Below are 17,367 nucleotides of genomic sequence, written 5' to 3'. Positions count from 1 at the left end.
CCAAAAAAATAACTGCAGTACCTCTACAATTAAGAATTGCGCTAATAGGTCAGATATATTTCTCAATGGAACTTTGAATCCTATGAGTGTGTTGTATACGAGCAACCAATTTCCACTGACTAGCCATTGCGCTTACAACTACACAGACTCTAAGTCTCAACTAAATGATGTATACTCTTCCTATAAACTAATAGATATTTATAACCCCATGTAGTCTATCTGTTCATACGCGTTTCTACGCTAGTTTAGCATTTCATCAGGAAACTAGATGATATAGTAGAGATTGGCAGAGAAAGCTTAAAAAGGCTATGGAGGTAGCCATCATCCAGTGTCACTACCTCCACATCTGAAGTCAGTGTAAGACTGACCGACCGAAAAAGCAACAAGTATAAGGTTGTCAACCAAATCAATAATCCCAGAAAACATATTATAAATAGAAAGAATCCCTAAAATATAACATTTAATGGATAGACATTAAAACTTGTATGCTATTCAATCAGACTATGTGGTTTGTGAATCTCGTTGCTATGTTTCCTTGTGTGACTTTACCTGTTCCAGCCCACAGGGCGGGCATGGACTTCATCTCTGCAACCTAAAGGCCTAACAAGTACATCCCTGAGCTCTCTTCAACCAACCCAAAGAGCTTCCTCCTATTTTAGTCTGCTTTGTCCTCTTCTCAGGGCTTGAGTGATATTGAATCTTGTACTGAAGATTCTTGACCTAAGCTTGTTTATTAACTATGTTATAGAACCTGATTCTGTTCTGCTGCCTACCCATGTATGACCTCTGCCTTGTGATCTTGAGCTGCTCATCCTGCCCTTTTTCACTTTGTTTATCTGCTGCTTGCTACCGACCTTCGGCCCATTCTTGACTACCCTTTGCCTGACCTCTGGTGCTTCACACCAAAGTTTGTCTGTCACTTGTCTATTCCCACCTTCACCAGGACCTATTCGAAAGGTACTAACCTGGTAGTTTCCCCTGATGGACCCCAGTGACGGAGAACCCAGCGCTAATTTGAACCTACACTTACCAAATTATGTTAGACTATTTCACTAATATGGTATCATATTCTCGATGCATGGCATTCCAGTAAAACAACCAATTTATAAAGAACTATGGAATGGTATACTATGGAATAACTATAAAAGATATTATCAGGATTTTCAGGTAATGAATTGCTCAACTGAAGGAAGCTCATTACATATTCAGTGTTTTTATTGTGCTTTAATATACTTATAACAATTAATAATTAGAATAATTACAATTACTTTTAACTCTTTCAGATCTAAAGAAACCGAAAATCTCATCATGTCTGCAGAAAGACCCATATAAAGGCATGCAGCTTCTAATAACTTGCAGTGCACCATGGCCTCCAGAGGAATGCTTGTTTAGCCGCTTTTATCTGTATTTAGGGAAGGTTCAGCTTACAAATTTATCCGTGGAAAGTTGTCCACAAGTAAATTTTACACAACCTTTCAAACCCAAAGCAAAGTACCAATGTTCTTATGTGTTTCAAGTAAAAGAAGAACCTACTTACTTTATGGAATCACGACTCAGTGACAGAATTTCATCCGATGAACTTACAAAATGTAAGGGTAAGTACGAGGTAAATCAGAGCTTCTCAGGCTTTGTTTGTACACGGGAGCTTTTGCCAGTCTGGTGAATGTTCAGCATGTATTGAGAAATACAGTCATGAGAAAAACAAAGTACAACATTTTGAATTCTATGGTTTTACGTATCAGGACATACTATAAAATATCCTTTGAAGGTCTTGAAATTAAGTAAAAGCTACCTCAGATGAGCATCAAGACACAACAGATTCCACAATTTCATTACTTATATAAAGGGTACATGACTTTTCATGAAAGTTAAAATATGTGCAGGGTCTTGCTGGGCAGTCTATTCTATGACTGTTGTGAGAAGGTGACAAGCAGAGTGCTAGAATCTCACTATATCTCCCCCAGGTTTCTAACTTTTGTGTGGTTCAGTGCGGGTCTTGAGTAGGCCTCAGCTCCAAGTGTGAGTCCTTGACTCATTACTGGGCCAGAAAAAGACTGCAGATTCTGTACTCCAGTGCAGATCGATTGAGTGAAAGGAGGTGTGTGGGTCTGTCCTGTAACCCTGAGTCTGGTGAGACAAAGTTATGCTTGTTTTGTTCGTGTGGCTGGTAGTAAGCCACATGTATAGTTAGGTCAACATTACTGTTTTTGCCCGAAGTTAGGGCTGTATTTTGTTTTGCTCATATTATGCCTGAAGTCAAAGTTGAATTTTCTTGTTTTATTTTTATAAACCAGTTTGAAGCATATTTTGTGACTTGTCTTGACTGTTTGGGTCCACATCACTGCTTCTACCAAGCTAACTTCCCCACACTGTATAAGCCCTCATGCATAGTGTATATCAGTTTTTCTGCTGCTAATATCCCCATTATGGCTGCAGCACAGATTACATTTCTCTCTCAGACAGGGAACAAGTACAATAAGGATCAGTTTGTCTCCTCCTCTCTCCACTTTCCATTACTGTTACTGTTCTGCCATTCTAGGGTCTAAAGTTTTTTGACTAACAACAAATGAAAAAAAAAACTTTTTCTATTTTATTGACATAAGTGAAATTTGACTTGGTTTTGCAGGTGAAGAAGAACCAGAAGGTTCTAACTCTGGTAAGTATTTAATCTAAAAACTGTGAAATGGTGTAGAAATTAGAACAACATCAAATTAAAAGGAAGGTTGCAGAAACTTACAAAATTGAGAAATCAGCATGGTGGTTCAGTGGTTAGCAGCACAGTGGCTCAGAGGTTAGCAGCATGGTGGTTCAGTGGTTAGCAGCACAGTGGCTCAGAGGTTAGCAGCACGGTGGCTCAGAGATTAGCAGCACGGTTGCTCAGTGGTTAGCAGCATGGTGGCTCAGAGGTTAGCATTGTTGCCTTGCAGCGCTGAAATCATGGATTTGAATCCGAATAAAGGAAACATCTACATGGAGTTTGTACAGTATGTTCTCTCCGGGTGCTCCAGATTCCACCCACACACCAAAAATATACTGATAGGTACACTGATTGAATATAAGCATAGATCCTCAAATTCAAAATGTCTACAACTTAACGATTAAAAATTCAACACTGCCCTGCTAAAGTTATATTAAACTACCCCCCGTTTTAAAATAAAACCCTAAAACAGAATATGTTCATCTTACCGAACGTGCACGGGGGGCGGGCATTCAGGGTCCGACGTCATCTTCAGCCACGCCTCCTCTTCCAGTGATGTCCTCGGGTCCCGTCTAACTCGCGAACTGACATTGCTAAAAAAATGGCACGGGTGCATGCGAAGTAGCAGTAGTAGTAGCAGCATGGGGTAGTTTAATATAACTTTAGCAGTGCCTGAATAGACTTTTTAAATGCTATTCACACATATGTGGGGCTCTATCAGCATAATTTTGCTGATAGAGCCCCTTTAATAGTCAATTAAAACTTTAGTCAGTCTGAAAAAGAGGATGATTATATATAATAGAAGAAATGGATCATTCTTACCAGTACCAGGTGATGGTCCAAAACAAACACCTTAGGGTCATATAATTCTCAAAGGCAGAGGGAATAAATAGGTGCAGGAGAATTAACCCTAATACCCCTGCCCTGACAAGAGCAGTCCCACTGCTCACCCTAGATTGCTCTATGGGTGTCTCCTCCTTGGGTGTCAGGGCCTTATTAGGGTGAATTCTCTTGTATCTTTTACTCCCTCTGCCTTGAAATACATACAGCCCCAAGAGTTTTGCACTCCACCACCCTTTGGAACTGGTAAGAATGTTCCATTACTATTTTCCACTACTATGTTTCTTTAAAACATTCACTTCTGAGCCCTGTTGTATTTCCAAGCAAAAGATTAGGGCGACATGTAGGGTATTTATAAAATCAGGAAACAGAGTACAATAACTGAACAGCTGCCCTTTCACCATGCCACAAGCTGGGCATGACATATTGGCACTGAAATAACATATATCTGGGAATGTTTACTTTTTCATTTTACATCATCCACTGCCAGGGCCGCCGATAGGGCAGTACTACTGGTACTGGCGTCAGGGGCCCGGCCAAATTGAAAAATGGGGGGGGGCCCGGTTTTGGCCCGCCACCGTGTGCCGGCCCCCTGGCGCCCGTAGCAGTCATTGTATGTCCTATTTCAACTCAGATCTGCATCCAGAGGACGCAGATCTGAGTTGAAGACATATGCGGCTGAAGCAAGGAGCTGACACAGGTCAGCTTCTCACTTCGCCACTGCGCGCTTCTCTCGCTGTCACATATGCGGCTGAAGCGAGGAGCTGACATGTGTCAGCTCCTCGCTTCGCCGCCGCCGCTGCTACTGGCTTGTAGACGCGATGTGATCACATCGCGACTAAAAGCCAGTAGCCGGCGGCAGCGGCGAAGCGAGGAGCTGACACAGGTCAGCTCCTCACTTCGCCGCCTCCCCTACTGGCTTGTAGACGCGATGTGATGACGTCACATCGCGTCTATAACTGTGCGCCATTGTGAGAGAGAGGCGCGCAGAGAGCTGCGAGGGAACGAAGGAGAAGGTAAGTCAGTCAGTGTAATGTGGAATGTGAAAGTGGGGGCAGAGAGAGGACGGCATGACACTGGGGGCAGAGATGGAGAGGACGACATGACAATGGGGGCAGAGATGGAGGGGACATGAATATGGGGGCAGAGATGGAGAGGACGACATGACAATGGGGGCAGAGATGGAGGGACATGAATATGGGGCAGAGATGGAGGGGACATGAGTATGGGGGCAGAGATGGAGAGGACGGCATGACAATGGGGGCAGAGATGGAGGGGACATGAATATGGGGGCAGAGATGGAGGGACATGAATATGGGGGCAGAGATGGAGGGGACATGAATATGGGGGCAGAGATGGAGGGGACATGAATATGGGGGCAGAGATGGAGAGGACGACATGACAATGGGGGCAGAGATGGAGGGACATGAATATGGGGCAGAGATGGAGGGGACATGAATATGGGGGCAGAGATGGAGGGGACATGAATATGGGGGCAGAGATGGAGGGGACATGAATATGGGGGCAGAGATGGAGGGGACATGAATATGGGGGCAGAGATGGAGGGGACATGAAACTAGGGCCAGAGATGGAGGGGGGGAACATGAAACTGGGGGCAGAAATGGATGGGTGGACATGAATATGGGGGCAGAGATGGAGGGGACATGAATATGGGGGCAGAGATGGAGGGGACATGAATATGGGGGCAGAGATGGAGGGACATGAATATGGGGGCAGAGATGGAGGGGACATGAATATGGGGGCAGAGATGGAGGGGACATAAATATGGGGGCAGAGATGGAGGGGACATGAATATGGGGGCAGAGATGGAGAGGACGACATGACAATGGGGGCAGAGATGGAGGGACATGAATATGGGGGCAGAGATGGAGGGGACATGAATATGGGGGCAGAGATGGAGGGCATGAATCTTGGGGTAGAGATGGAGGAGACATGAAACTAGGGCCAGAGATGGAGGGGGGGAACATGAAACTGGGGGCAGAAATGGATGGGTGGACATGAATCTGGGGGCAGAGATTGGGTGGGAGACATGAAACTGGGTGCAGATGAAGGGTGTATATGAAGCTGGGGGAGAGATAGAGGGGGGACATATAATGTACGGGTGACTGTAGGAGGATTATACTGTGTGCGGGCACATGAAAAATTAATGAGAATGGGTGGAGTCAACATAACGGTGGGCGGGGCTAAATTTGCCGCGGCACGCAAAGCGCGCCGCACATTTTGTCCCTCTTTTGGTTCTTCAAAAGTTGGGAGGTATGGGTACAAGGGGCAGTGGAAAGATGTTAGAAGGTGGACGGGGGGGGGGGGGAGGGGGATTATTGGGGCATCGGGTGTGCGACACTGTGGAGAGGGAACTGGGGCAATAATATATAATATATAAGTTTTTAGCTGGAGAACTACAAAGCACACAAGACCTCCAAAGGTATGTGTGCTTTGTATTAATAATGATGTAGGCGGCTATGCTACTAGCATAGCAGCCTGTTTGGGGGTGGGACTTTCACTTTAAAGGAGTATTCACATTGTGTTTTTGGCCTCCCTTGCCGGGATACGTTGGTAATCAGTCACAATCAGCTCCCCACTTATCCCTGCATGGAGAACTGCAGGCCCCCCTTTTTTTTTAATGGCTAGTTCTTCGTACAGGGATAAGTTGACAGCTGATTCTGACTGGTTACCAATGTATCCCGGCAAGGGAGGCCAAAAACGCAATGTGAATAAGCCCTGAGGATTTATTAGGAGGGCTCTTATAGATGGTGTTGGCTCTCTATTGGCGCTCTCACACGTAGCAGATTATACCTGCAAATAGAATCTGATGAAGCCTTGTAATGCTGCTAAATAAAGGGAAATGTAATACAGAATTGGTATGTCGCAAAATAAAGTAGTTTTAAAATGGCGGCAGCCGGGGGGGGGGGGGGGCAGACACTTAGGCTGTATGGGGCCCCAAAATTCCTGATGGCGGCCCTGTCCACTGCATATTGCTTTTTGGAAACCATCTCTTAGGTCAAAATGCTCATTACACCCCTTGGTAAATTAAGTGAAGAGTATAGATTCTAAAACGGAGTGTCACTTTTTTGGGATCTCCATCGTATTGGAACTTTGGGGACTCTGCAAGTATTCAAGCAAAATTTTCCCTCCAAAAGCCAAATAGGGTTCTTTCCATTCTTGAGCCCCACCCGTACAACATTTCATGACCACATATTGGGCATTGCTGTGTTCAGGAAAAATTGTGTAACAAATTGTGGGGTGCTTTTTCTTCTTTAACTCCTTGTAAAAAAAGTAAAATATGATGCTAAATGTATGTTCATTGGAAAAAAAAAAAAGTAATTTTAAATTTTTATGTCCCAGTGCTTCTAACATCAATATGGTCAGTCTACATCATGATACATTCTGTGAGGGGTGTATTTTCCAAGACGGGGTCACTTTTTGCAGTTTTACATTGCATTGGTACTTTAGGGGTTCTACAAATGCGACAAGACACATGAAAACAGTTTTGAAAAATGGGGCCGTGTGCTTAAGGCTAAGGCCCCACGTAGCAGGCCACATAAGAAAAGTGCTGCAGTAAAAAACGCGGTGGCAACACATTGCGGTTTTTCCTGCAGCACTTTTCACAGAAAGTCCACAGAGGAAACCTGTCTGCTTCCATTATACCTATAGGGAAACCGCCAGTATAGGTAGGTATAACTGACGCTCTGTATTTATTAAAAGTTAAAGGAGTTGTCCAATAAAGGATGCTAAGCACATATTCACATCTTCTGGAGATGCATGTTATTATTATTATTATTATTGTTTATTTATATAGCACCATTAATTCCATGGTGCTTTACATTTGGGGGTTACATACAATACACAAAATATACAGGTAGATATAATACTAACAGTGACCGACTGGCACGGTTGGGTAGAGGGCCCTGCCCGCGAGGGCTTACAATCTATGAGGGAAGGGGGGATAGAGAAAGAAGGAGAGGGGGAGACTGTACAGATGTCAGTGAGGTGATAGTGTTATTGGAGGTTGTAGGCCTTCCTGAATAGGTGAGTCTTCAGGGCCTTCTTGAATCCTGTGATTGTGGGGATCAGTCTTATGAGTCTTGGTAAGGAGTTCCAGAGTATGGGGGATGCACGGGAGAAATCTTGGAGACGGTTGTGTGAGGAGCGGATGAGAGCAGAGCGGAGTAGGAGGTCGTTGGAGGATCTGAGGTTACGTGTGGGCAGGTAGTGGGATATTAGTTCTGAGATATATGGAGGGGCCAGGTTGTGGATCGCATTGAATGTTAATGTTAATAGCTTGAACTCAATTTGCTGGGCTATAGGTAGCCAGTGGAGGGACTGGCAAAGGGGAGCAGCCGATGAAGATCAGGGGGTGAGGTGAATTAAGCGGGAGATTATGAGGGCATGGATGAGCATCTTGTTTTTTTCAGCGGTGCGGAAGGAGCAGATTCGATGGATGTTCTTGAGGTGGAGGCGGCAGGAGGTGTTGAGGGTTTGAATGTGTGACTTGAAGGATAGGTTGGAGTCCAGGGTAACCCCAAGACATTGTGCCTGTGGGACTGGGGAAAGTGGGGTTCCGTTAACTTTGATAGATGGGTCAGGTGGAGGGGCCATACGGGGTGGGGTGAAAATGATGAACTCCATTTTCTCCATGTTCAGTTTGATAAAGCGGGAGGAGAGGAAGGAGGCTACGGCTGCTAAGCAATCTGGAACTCTGGCCAGCAGGGAGGTAATGTCTGGTCCAGAGATGTGTATTTGGGTGTCATCGGCATAGCATAGCAATGGTATTGAAAACCATGAGATTCTATGAGTTGGCCCAGGCCAAGGGTGTAGATGGAGAACAAGAGGGGTCCTAGGACGGAGCCTTGGGGGACACCTATGGAAAGAGGGCGTGGTGAGGAGGTGGTGTGTGAGTGGGAGACGCTGAATGTGCGGTCGGTGAGGTATGAGGAGATCCAGGAAAGGGCCAAGTCTGAGATGCCAAGGGATGAGAGAATTTCTTACAGGAGAGAGTGGTCAACTGTGTCAAAGGCAGAGGAGAGGTCAAGGAGGAGGAGAGTAATGGCTCTTGGCTTTGGCGGTTAGAAGGTCATTGGTGACTTTTGTTAGGGGAGTTTCAGAGTGAATATGAGGTCTAGCGTGTGCTCCTTTATGTGGTTGGCCAAGGAGGACCATTGGGAGAGACCAAAGGTGGCGGTGAGGCACAGGGGGCTGTTAACAGGGGGGTGGTCTGTGTTAATGGGGATGTTGAAATCACTCATGATGATGGTGGGGGTATAAGAAGTGTGTGAGTCAGGTGGTGAAGTGGTCGATGAAAGCAGCGGTAGGTCCCGGCGGTCGATATATGACGGCCAGTTGTAGGTTGGAGGGTGAGTAGATACGAACAGAGTGCACTTCAAAGGAAGGGAGAGTGAGGGCAAGTATTGCTTGGATAGGGGCGAATGAGCAATTGTCAGACAGGAGGACGCCTCCACCAGCTTTAGCCCCGATCTCTGCAGAGATGTTCAGCCACTAAAAACATAAGTTATTGTAGAAAATTAGTTTTCAAAAATTAGATTTTATTCATTTTCAGTTTTGAGACCTAAGATTTAAGTTTATGATTAAGAATTATTATTTTGTACTAAGATATGACTGATTTGGGTGGATTTATAGTCTTAACATCTTCATTAAAGGCCGCTTAGGCCGCTAAGGGGGCGTTCACACTACCGTCTGTGTCCAACAGGTAGTGTCCGCTCCTAGTGTCCCTTCAAACTCTCGCACGGACATTAGGAGCGGACACTAGCTGTGTCCGTGACACCTGGGCTCCTCCGCCCTCCTCCCCCCCTCCGGAACAGCAGCATCGCTCCTGCCGCTGCTGGCTTCATGCAGGGCAGGAGCATAGCAATGTTGCAGGCATCTGTGCCAGCGTCTAACCCTCCCCAGCATCCGCCTCTCTATTACAGTGGATGCCGGGTCTGTATTGGTGGCCCCTTCCCCCCAAAGGGTAAACTACCCCCCCTCCAGACTCGCTCCTGTGCACTTAGTCCCTCCTCCCTCCCCCTCAGCAGATACATCACTTGACTTATGACCAGATAAGTCAAGGGATGTGTAAAAAAAAAAAATGAATAAAGTAAGATAGTGGACAAACAAAGTAGTTTTGCTGAAGCAATGTATTTAGGAAAAGTCTTACATTCACATTAACAAGCAGTATAGATAGGATCCTTGTGATGGGACAACCCCTTTAAGGATACACGTAGTCTTGAATTTCTCACTGCTAGTCTTAATAACACATTGGATGCTTTCCATTCTGTTTGGTCCCCTTGGGACGCCTACTGTGCGCCAGGTGGCCTTTAATCTTGGAACCTCCCTTCCCTTCCCCCACCCTCCTTCCTATTCTGTTTTTGTATGTTTGTTGTTACCCCTTATTTTATTTTGCTTTTAAGTTGTATGCCTATTTTGCAGTTGAGATTATGCAGTATTGTTTGTTTTTGCTATTTTGGGTATTTGTTTTGCCTTGTTTCCTTTTCTGCGTATTGTTAAATGTTTTTGAAAAATTTCAATAAAAATTACAGTTAAAAAAAACAAACAAAATCACATTTATGAAAACAGATTGGAAATTTTCACTCTTATTTGAAATGGCTATTTTCAGGTGTTTTGATTCCTGCTGTTGCCACTTCTTGTGGTATCTTCATTTTGATCCTGGCACCTTTCTTGGTGGTTTACTGCAAGAGAAAGAATAGTAAGTAATGACCATATTATTATAATTTATTGTGTAAATATAATACCATACTATGTTCATGTAACAAATATCACATGAGGTTTAAAGGGGTTTTCCGGGCAAAAAATGTTTGTTTGTTTTTAAATGTCTGTTAGTGCTATTAATGAGTAAATATCTGCACCCATACTAACAGTTAATAACTGTTTATTGACAGATTCATCACCACAACAAATAGAAATCAGGTATGTGAATGAGACATCTCATCATTACTAAATCATGTTACTATTGCTATCATTATTAGTATTATGTTCTAACATTGCTCTCTGTACTCTGCCATCTTATTTTATACTCAAGGCCAAAGATTAGGTACCATATTATGAGAAAGGAAGGGGTCCCCTCTATATATACCATATACACTATGTGTTCAGCAGTTGATGCTGTATTGCATAACTGTATATAAATATGGACATCAAAGCACAAATGTTAGACACATATTCAAACTATCATGTTATCATCCAGGGATTTCAGAACGCATGTCTAGAATGCCTGCATAACAACAAGTTATGTGCATTTGCACATACAGCTGAAAGAAGGGATCACTCACTAACGGGGAATCCTGTACCATATTCAGTGTAAGTGAGCAATCCTGGGGACGGCGTGCGTTCCAGCTCTGTGTGCCCTCTCTGGCATGCGTGCCATAAGTTCAGCATCATGGCTGTAGGAGCTTCATTATAGGAGTGCCCCTGCCGGCAGGGTCGGACTGGCCCGCCGGGGAACCGGGGAATTCCCCGGCGGGCCCCGGCCCCCGAGCCTTGACTGTCAGTAAGCTCAGGGCCCCAGGCTACCGGCAGCGTTGTAACTACTAAAGATGGCCGGCTGCCGGCAGTTTCCAGGGCCCCGACACTTACACAGAGGGGCCTCCTGCCAGTGGTATACGTTCCCTATTAATATAGGGAACGTATACATCGGGACTCGGGAGCACACCAGGGGCAGCAGCTCTCTCTCTTGCAATATTTATCTGTCTGCAAGCCTGGACTTCCCCCCTCCCCCTCCCAGCAGTGAGTCATCGCTTACATCGGACCGTGTGGGGACAGAGGAGTCTGCTGCTGCAATGATCCACAAATGTGAGTATAGAGTATATTTTTTTCTTTTTTGGGGGGTAAAATGTAATATTTAATATGTATATGTGTACATTTGTTTAACCCTTCAGTCCTATCATGGTGTCTATCATACACCACTACCTACACATATCATTATGATAGACACCATGATAGTACTTAAGGGTTAAAGTATGTGTCTTGTATACTGTGTGAGTACTGTATGTTTGTATACAGGTATGTGTGTGTATATACAGTATGCTATAATAATGTGTGAGTGTATGTATATATGGGAGTATATATGGTATATGAGTGTATATAAAGGTCTATATGCTAATTATATATATGTATGTGTGTGTGTGTGTGTTTATATATGAATATAAATGTATGAGTTTGTAGGTAACTTGCAGTTTTTGGAAATTGCGGCACTTATACCTACAGAAACACCGGCGGTGTCCCTATAGGTATAATGGAAGCAGAAAGTCCTCAAAGGAAACCTCTGTGGAGTTTCTGCAAAAAGCGCTGCAGGAAAAACTGATGTGTTGCCGCCAGGGTTTTCCTGCAGCGCTTTTTTGCTGTGGGACACTGTGTTAGGTCTTATCCTTATAGTGTGATGGACAGTATACTGAGATGTTAAAGTGGAGCTCTCACCTCCTGGGACACTTGTGGTTTTATATACCGCTAGAAAGCCGACAGTGCGCTGAATTCAGTGCAGCTTTCCCGTTCTGTGCCCCTGGTGAAGAGCTATTGGTCCCGGTACTGTAGCTCTTCACTGTCAGAAGAACGTCACAGAACGTGAAAGCTGCACTGAATTCAGCGCACTGTCGGCTTTCTAGCAGTGTATTAAACCGCATGTGCCCCAAATGGTGAAAGGTCCTCTTTATGGATTAGGCACAACAGTGAGACGCAGTGTTTTTCATTGAGCTTTTGTCCCCATCCCCCGTTATCCTCCTGCCTGTGTCTGTTCAGTCTCATGGACTTATTTCTGGAAATCCTGTATCTAATTGGTTTCAGTGATCACATGAGGTGCAGGACTCCCAGCAAGGAGGCGCCGGCACGAGACTAAATGGACACTGGCGGCGGACAATGGAGCAATGGGGACAGGGGAAGGCGCTTTCTATTTATTTATTTTTTATTTTACACCTCCCGCCAGGCACATGGGTTGATGCAATTCCTGGACAAATCTTTAAAAGGATTTATCCATTGTTATAATATTGATGGTCTGTCCTTAGGATAGGACATCAATATTACATCTGTGATGATACAATAGCCAGGACCTCTGCAGATCAGCTCTTCCAGGACTGTGTGGCTACAGGTAATGGTAACATTTCTAGGAGCCATGCTGATCACTTTCCATACAGAGTGTAGCAGTAGGTTTAGGTAGTATGTTGTTGCACATTGTATGGCAGGTGAGCAGCATGGCTCCCGAGATGGTATTACCTTTAGCTGCCCTGTCTCGGTATCGCTGGTCTGCAAGGGTCCTGATGGTGGGCCCCTAGAAACAATTCCACTGGTGGGCCCTAGACACCCCAGTCCGACCCTGCCTGCCGGTGGGCCGAAAAATGCCTGCGGTCCATAGTTTGGGGACCTCTGGTCTATACTAACAATGGACAATCAATGTTAGAGTGGAATAAACTCTTCAAAGCCTATGAGTTTAGAATGGAACATCATAAAAGCTCATGTGTGTGTAGGTGTCCTAACACTATTGTCCGTCTTGTTAGCTGTTAATGTTTGACCCAGAGTCTGTATCATGTCATAATATGCATGTGTAAATTGTAAATCCCTTTTTCAATGTGTTTTACAGTAATATTACTTATAGCGGACCTACAGAAACCACTGATGCAGCAACATGTAAGTAAGATCATCATAAAAACCCTAAAAGGAGGAGACGCCATTGCTAGCTTCCTGGGTTCATGTGGGTGCACCTACATGAATGTAACATGGAAATTACTGCCATGAAAGGTGCAGGAAAACAAAAATAACTTTTCCAAGTGATATTTATTCGATTTATCAATATATTACTTTGCTTAATGTATGTATAAATTTTACAGGCTGTACAGTGAACACGAACACAATGAGAGCAAATCCTGCTGTAAGTATGGTCTACGCTCAACACTTCAGTTTCTCAATAATGATGTAATTATATTCAGAGCTGTATTAACCATAGGACAAGTGGAAAGTGGTGGCTTCTATAACCTTACAATTATTCTGCATGGGGCCACTTGGGGCCACTATAATGTGTGGCAAGCAATAAGAAGGCCTCATACCACTGTCCACAATTAATATATTGGAGCACAAAGGAGGTTTATAAACATGGGTGGAGTCAAAGGTAACATGGACCACACTTGGTTACCTGGCGTTACTGGAAAATTGAACACTTGCTATTAGATTCCCCTACAGATTACAGCTCACTACTGATATCCCTAGCAGCAGTACTGCACCCTTTGATTAATTTATTATCATATCAAAGAACCCTTTTTTCCTCTAACACTACACATACATATTGATAGGTTAATGTAACATAGGGGAGCAGAAACTAATGTAGATGGAAAGAAACGTGTGCATCGTATTGGAATATGTTAGCCTTGTATATTAATTTTACATAGGGAAAGTTTTGCAACATCCCAATCTTATATTATAATTTGTACATGAATAGTCTGCAATGATCCATTTACACTACAAAATGGTGGGATTTTCCTAATGTGCTTCATGACTGGACAAAGCTTAAGAGGATCTGTGAATTTGGATTCCTATGTTGGTTGGCGGTATTATATGGTATACTTTTTATTGGCATCTTATACACTATAAAATAAACTAGAATTATATGTTTGGTTTTGCAGGTGGAGGTGGATATGAAAGACATAGCAATGGATGATAACAATGATGGAATCATCTATGCGAAACTGAATAAAATGTTCTTAAAACAAAAGAACTCACAATCACGTACACGCACAGACATCAGCTTGTATGCAGAAGTGAGAAAACAAACCAAAGCGATGGAAGAGTAAAATAGAATATGTCAATTCAGGATTTTAAAGCAGCACTTTGGTGATTTTTTTTCTCATTCATTATGTGCCTATTCCCTGTCTCTATCTAAATATATTTATATGTACAATGTCATTTAGCCAGTATTACCATATTTACTTATATATATTTTATAATTCTTTAGATTATCTAGAAGTATAAAGAGATAATGATGATTGTACTGCCACCAGCAGGAAGATATATTATAGAATCAAACACAAAAACATTCACAGCCCTGGTGTGGTTTGGCACAATATATAGGCTTAAAAATCCAAATGTCCTATAATTTTAGATAGAATAACAATGTCCAAAGGAAAAAGGTTATATGGGTTACTCACTCATTAAAGGCGTACTGAGAAATTGCAACGACACTCCTTGGTTCCTCCGGCTTGGAACACAGGTGCATAGAACATGTAGAAAGACGTGGAGTCCAGCAAAATCCTCATGAATAAAAACTCTTGACTTTATTTAGTTCATTTTAAAAATTGTACATACATCTCCATATAGAATGTGCATCTCCAAGGTGTAAGGATAGCTGGGAGACACAACAGATGTCAACGACAGACTTAGACTGACCAGCTTGTGTCTCCCAGCTATCCTTACACCTTGGAGATGCACATTCTATATGGAGATGTATGTACAATTTTTAAAATGAACTAAATAAAGTCAAGAGTTTTTATTCATGAGGATTTTGCTGGACTCCACGTCTTTCTACATGTTCTAAGATATATTATAGTCCGTAGTGCTGAGACATCATGGGATCGAAGACAGAGCAAAGAGAATGATGAATATAAAAACAAAGATGATGTCTGATCAGGAGTTGAGGAGAAGCTGGATTGCAGGAGTACAATGGCAGTATACATGAAAGAATCCTGGATAGTGACAGAGGGTCAGGTGATAGGTGCAGAGATGGACAAAGGGGTTTTCACTGTATTGTTTCTTTAAATGTTTTAATACATGATATGTAACATCCACCTACATAGTTATCTCATGCTCTAATACGTGTAGTTAACATAATAAAATGGCTGCTTATTCTGTCTCATGCTCTTTATTTTTTAATAACAAAATTACTTGTGGATTAGTAATGCCAATAGTCTTCTAATGCAATAGACCGTCTACATGTGGGGAGAGCTACATGAGAGCCGGTCAGAAGGGCAATATAAAAGATGAAATCTAACAATAGTATAGGCTCACATCTGCGTTTCCTGTATCTGATCTTCTGTTCAACATAGGAGCAGAAAAACAGACTGAACAGAAGATTGGATCTGTCTAATGATGGTTACCAATGGCTCTTGAGGGGCAAGTTTATACCAATGATGATATTTTTGCTTTATCCAATAGCACCCTGACTGCATATATATATATATATATATATATATATATATATATATATCGATGGGAAGAATATGCAAATCTGTCTTCCATGATGTAATTAGGAAGTCAGCTGCTGCCTCAGTGTTGCAAACCAATAGAGGGCGCTCACTGGAATGTGCAAGCCTGTCTTCCCTGATGTAGTTAGGAAGACAGAATTTCAGTGAAATAACCCAATAAAGGTTTACTCCCTTTAGCATCATGCTCGACCTTCCAAGAGGCCTTTGTTTTGCAAATACACTGGGATTATTACCAGGTATAGTCTCTCAATCGAGGACGGCCGTTTCGATGTACTTGCATCTCGTCAGCTTGATGTAGAGAGGACTATAACCTGGTAGAGGTGAGAGGCTTAGACAGGGTTAAGGGGATATTGTTACTCCTTGGGGAGAGACCACCATATAGGTGTGTGGAGACTTATTAAGCCTTTATACCTGGTAATAATCCCAGCGTCATTGCAAAACAAAGGCCTCTTGGAAGGTCAAGCATGATGCTAAAGGGAGTAAACCTTTATTGGGTTATTTCACTGAAATTCTGTCTTCCTAACTACATCAGGAAAGACAGGCTTGCACATTCCAGTGAGCGCCCTCTATTGGTTTGCAACACTGAGGCAGCAGCTGACTTCCTAATTACATCATGGAAGACAGATTTGCATATTCTTCCCATGGTCCCTTGTGAAGTGGAGTGCTAAAGGCTTAATAAGTCTCCACACACCTATATGGTGGTTTCTCCCCAAGGAGTGACAATATCCCCTTAACCCTGTCTAAGCCTCTTGCACATTCCAGTGAGCGCCCTCTATTGGTTTGGTCTCTGGCAGATGCCCGCTTCTGGTGCGGCCTAGCCTTGGTCCGAGGCCTACTTCTGGCTCCTAGCTGGGCGTTTTCCTTTGTGCGGGGGCGTATCCTCCTATTCCCCGCCTTTTTCGGCCTGGATTTTTGCTATGGGCAAAAAAGTTTATTTATTTTCCTGCAGTTTTTCTGCAGGGGTTTTGGAGGCCTCAGTCTTTTATTTGGGTCTTTATATTTTGATGTGCAGGTACTTTTCAAATGCATGGGGGCATTTCATTATGCAGCATCCATCTTAATGTTTGTGTAATGACAGTAACCTCTAGTACAACATTGCCTGACCTCTGTATAAGCAATGCCGCCCCTGCTACCTTTTGTGTCACCCCCACTACCTCATAGATAGTAAGCTCTTGCGAGCAGGGCCCTCAGTCCCATTGTGTGAAATGACTTTCTTTGTTATGTATCTTTCTGTCTCTATTTGAACCCTACAAATTGTACAGTGCTGCAGAATATGTTGTTTCTATATAAATAAAATGTATTATTATTATTATTACTTTGGCAGCAGGTAGCCATGCCCCTTCCAGGTCAAGCCTTTAAGAGGCTGGTTTGCCCACAGCTCTAGGCCTTAGTAGTTACTAGTGGGGCTTATTGGCATTAGCCTGCATTTGGTGTATCTGCACTGCTTGAGCTTCTTGTGGAACTTCAGCTCTGCTATTCATGCGCTGGTGGCCTCTTCCGTAAGTACATTGGTCTTGCTATTGATTTACTCCTATGGTCAGGTCCCTTTAATACTCCTTGCAAACCGAGATGGAATGTACATTTGCATATAAGGTAAAGAGGTATCTCCCCCATTCC

The sequence above is a fragment of the Leptodactylus fuscus genome, chromosome 6 (genome assembly GCF_031893055.1).
Source record: "Leptodactylus fuscus isolate aLepFus1 chromosome 6, aLepFus1.hap2, whole genome shotgun sequence".
Classification (NCBI taxonomy): Eukaryota; Metazoa; Chordata; class Amphibia; order Anura; family Leptodactylidae; genus Leptodactylus; species Leptodactylus fuscus.
This window is presented reverse-complemented; position numbering follows the sequence as displayed.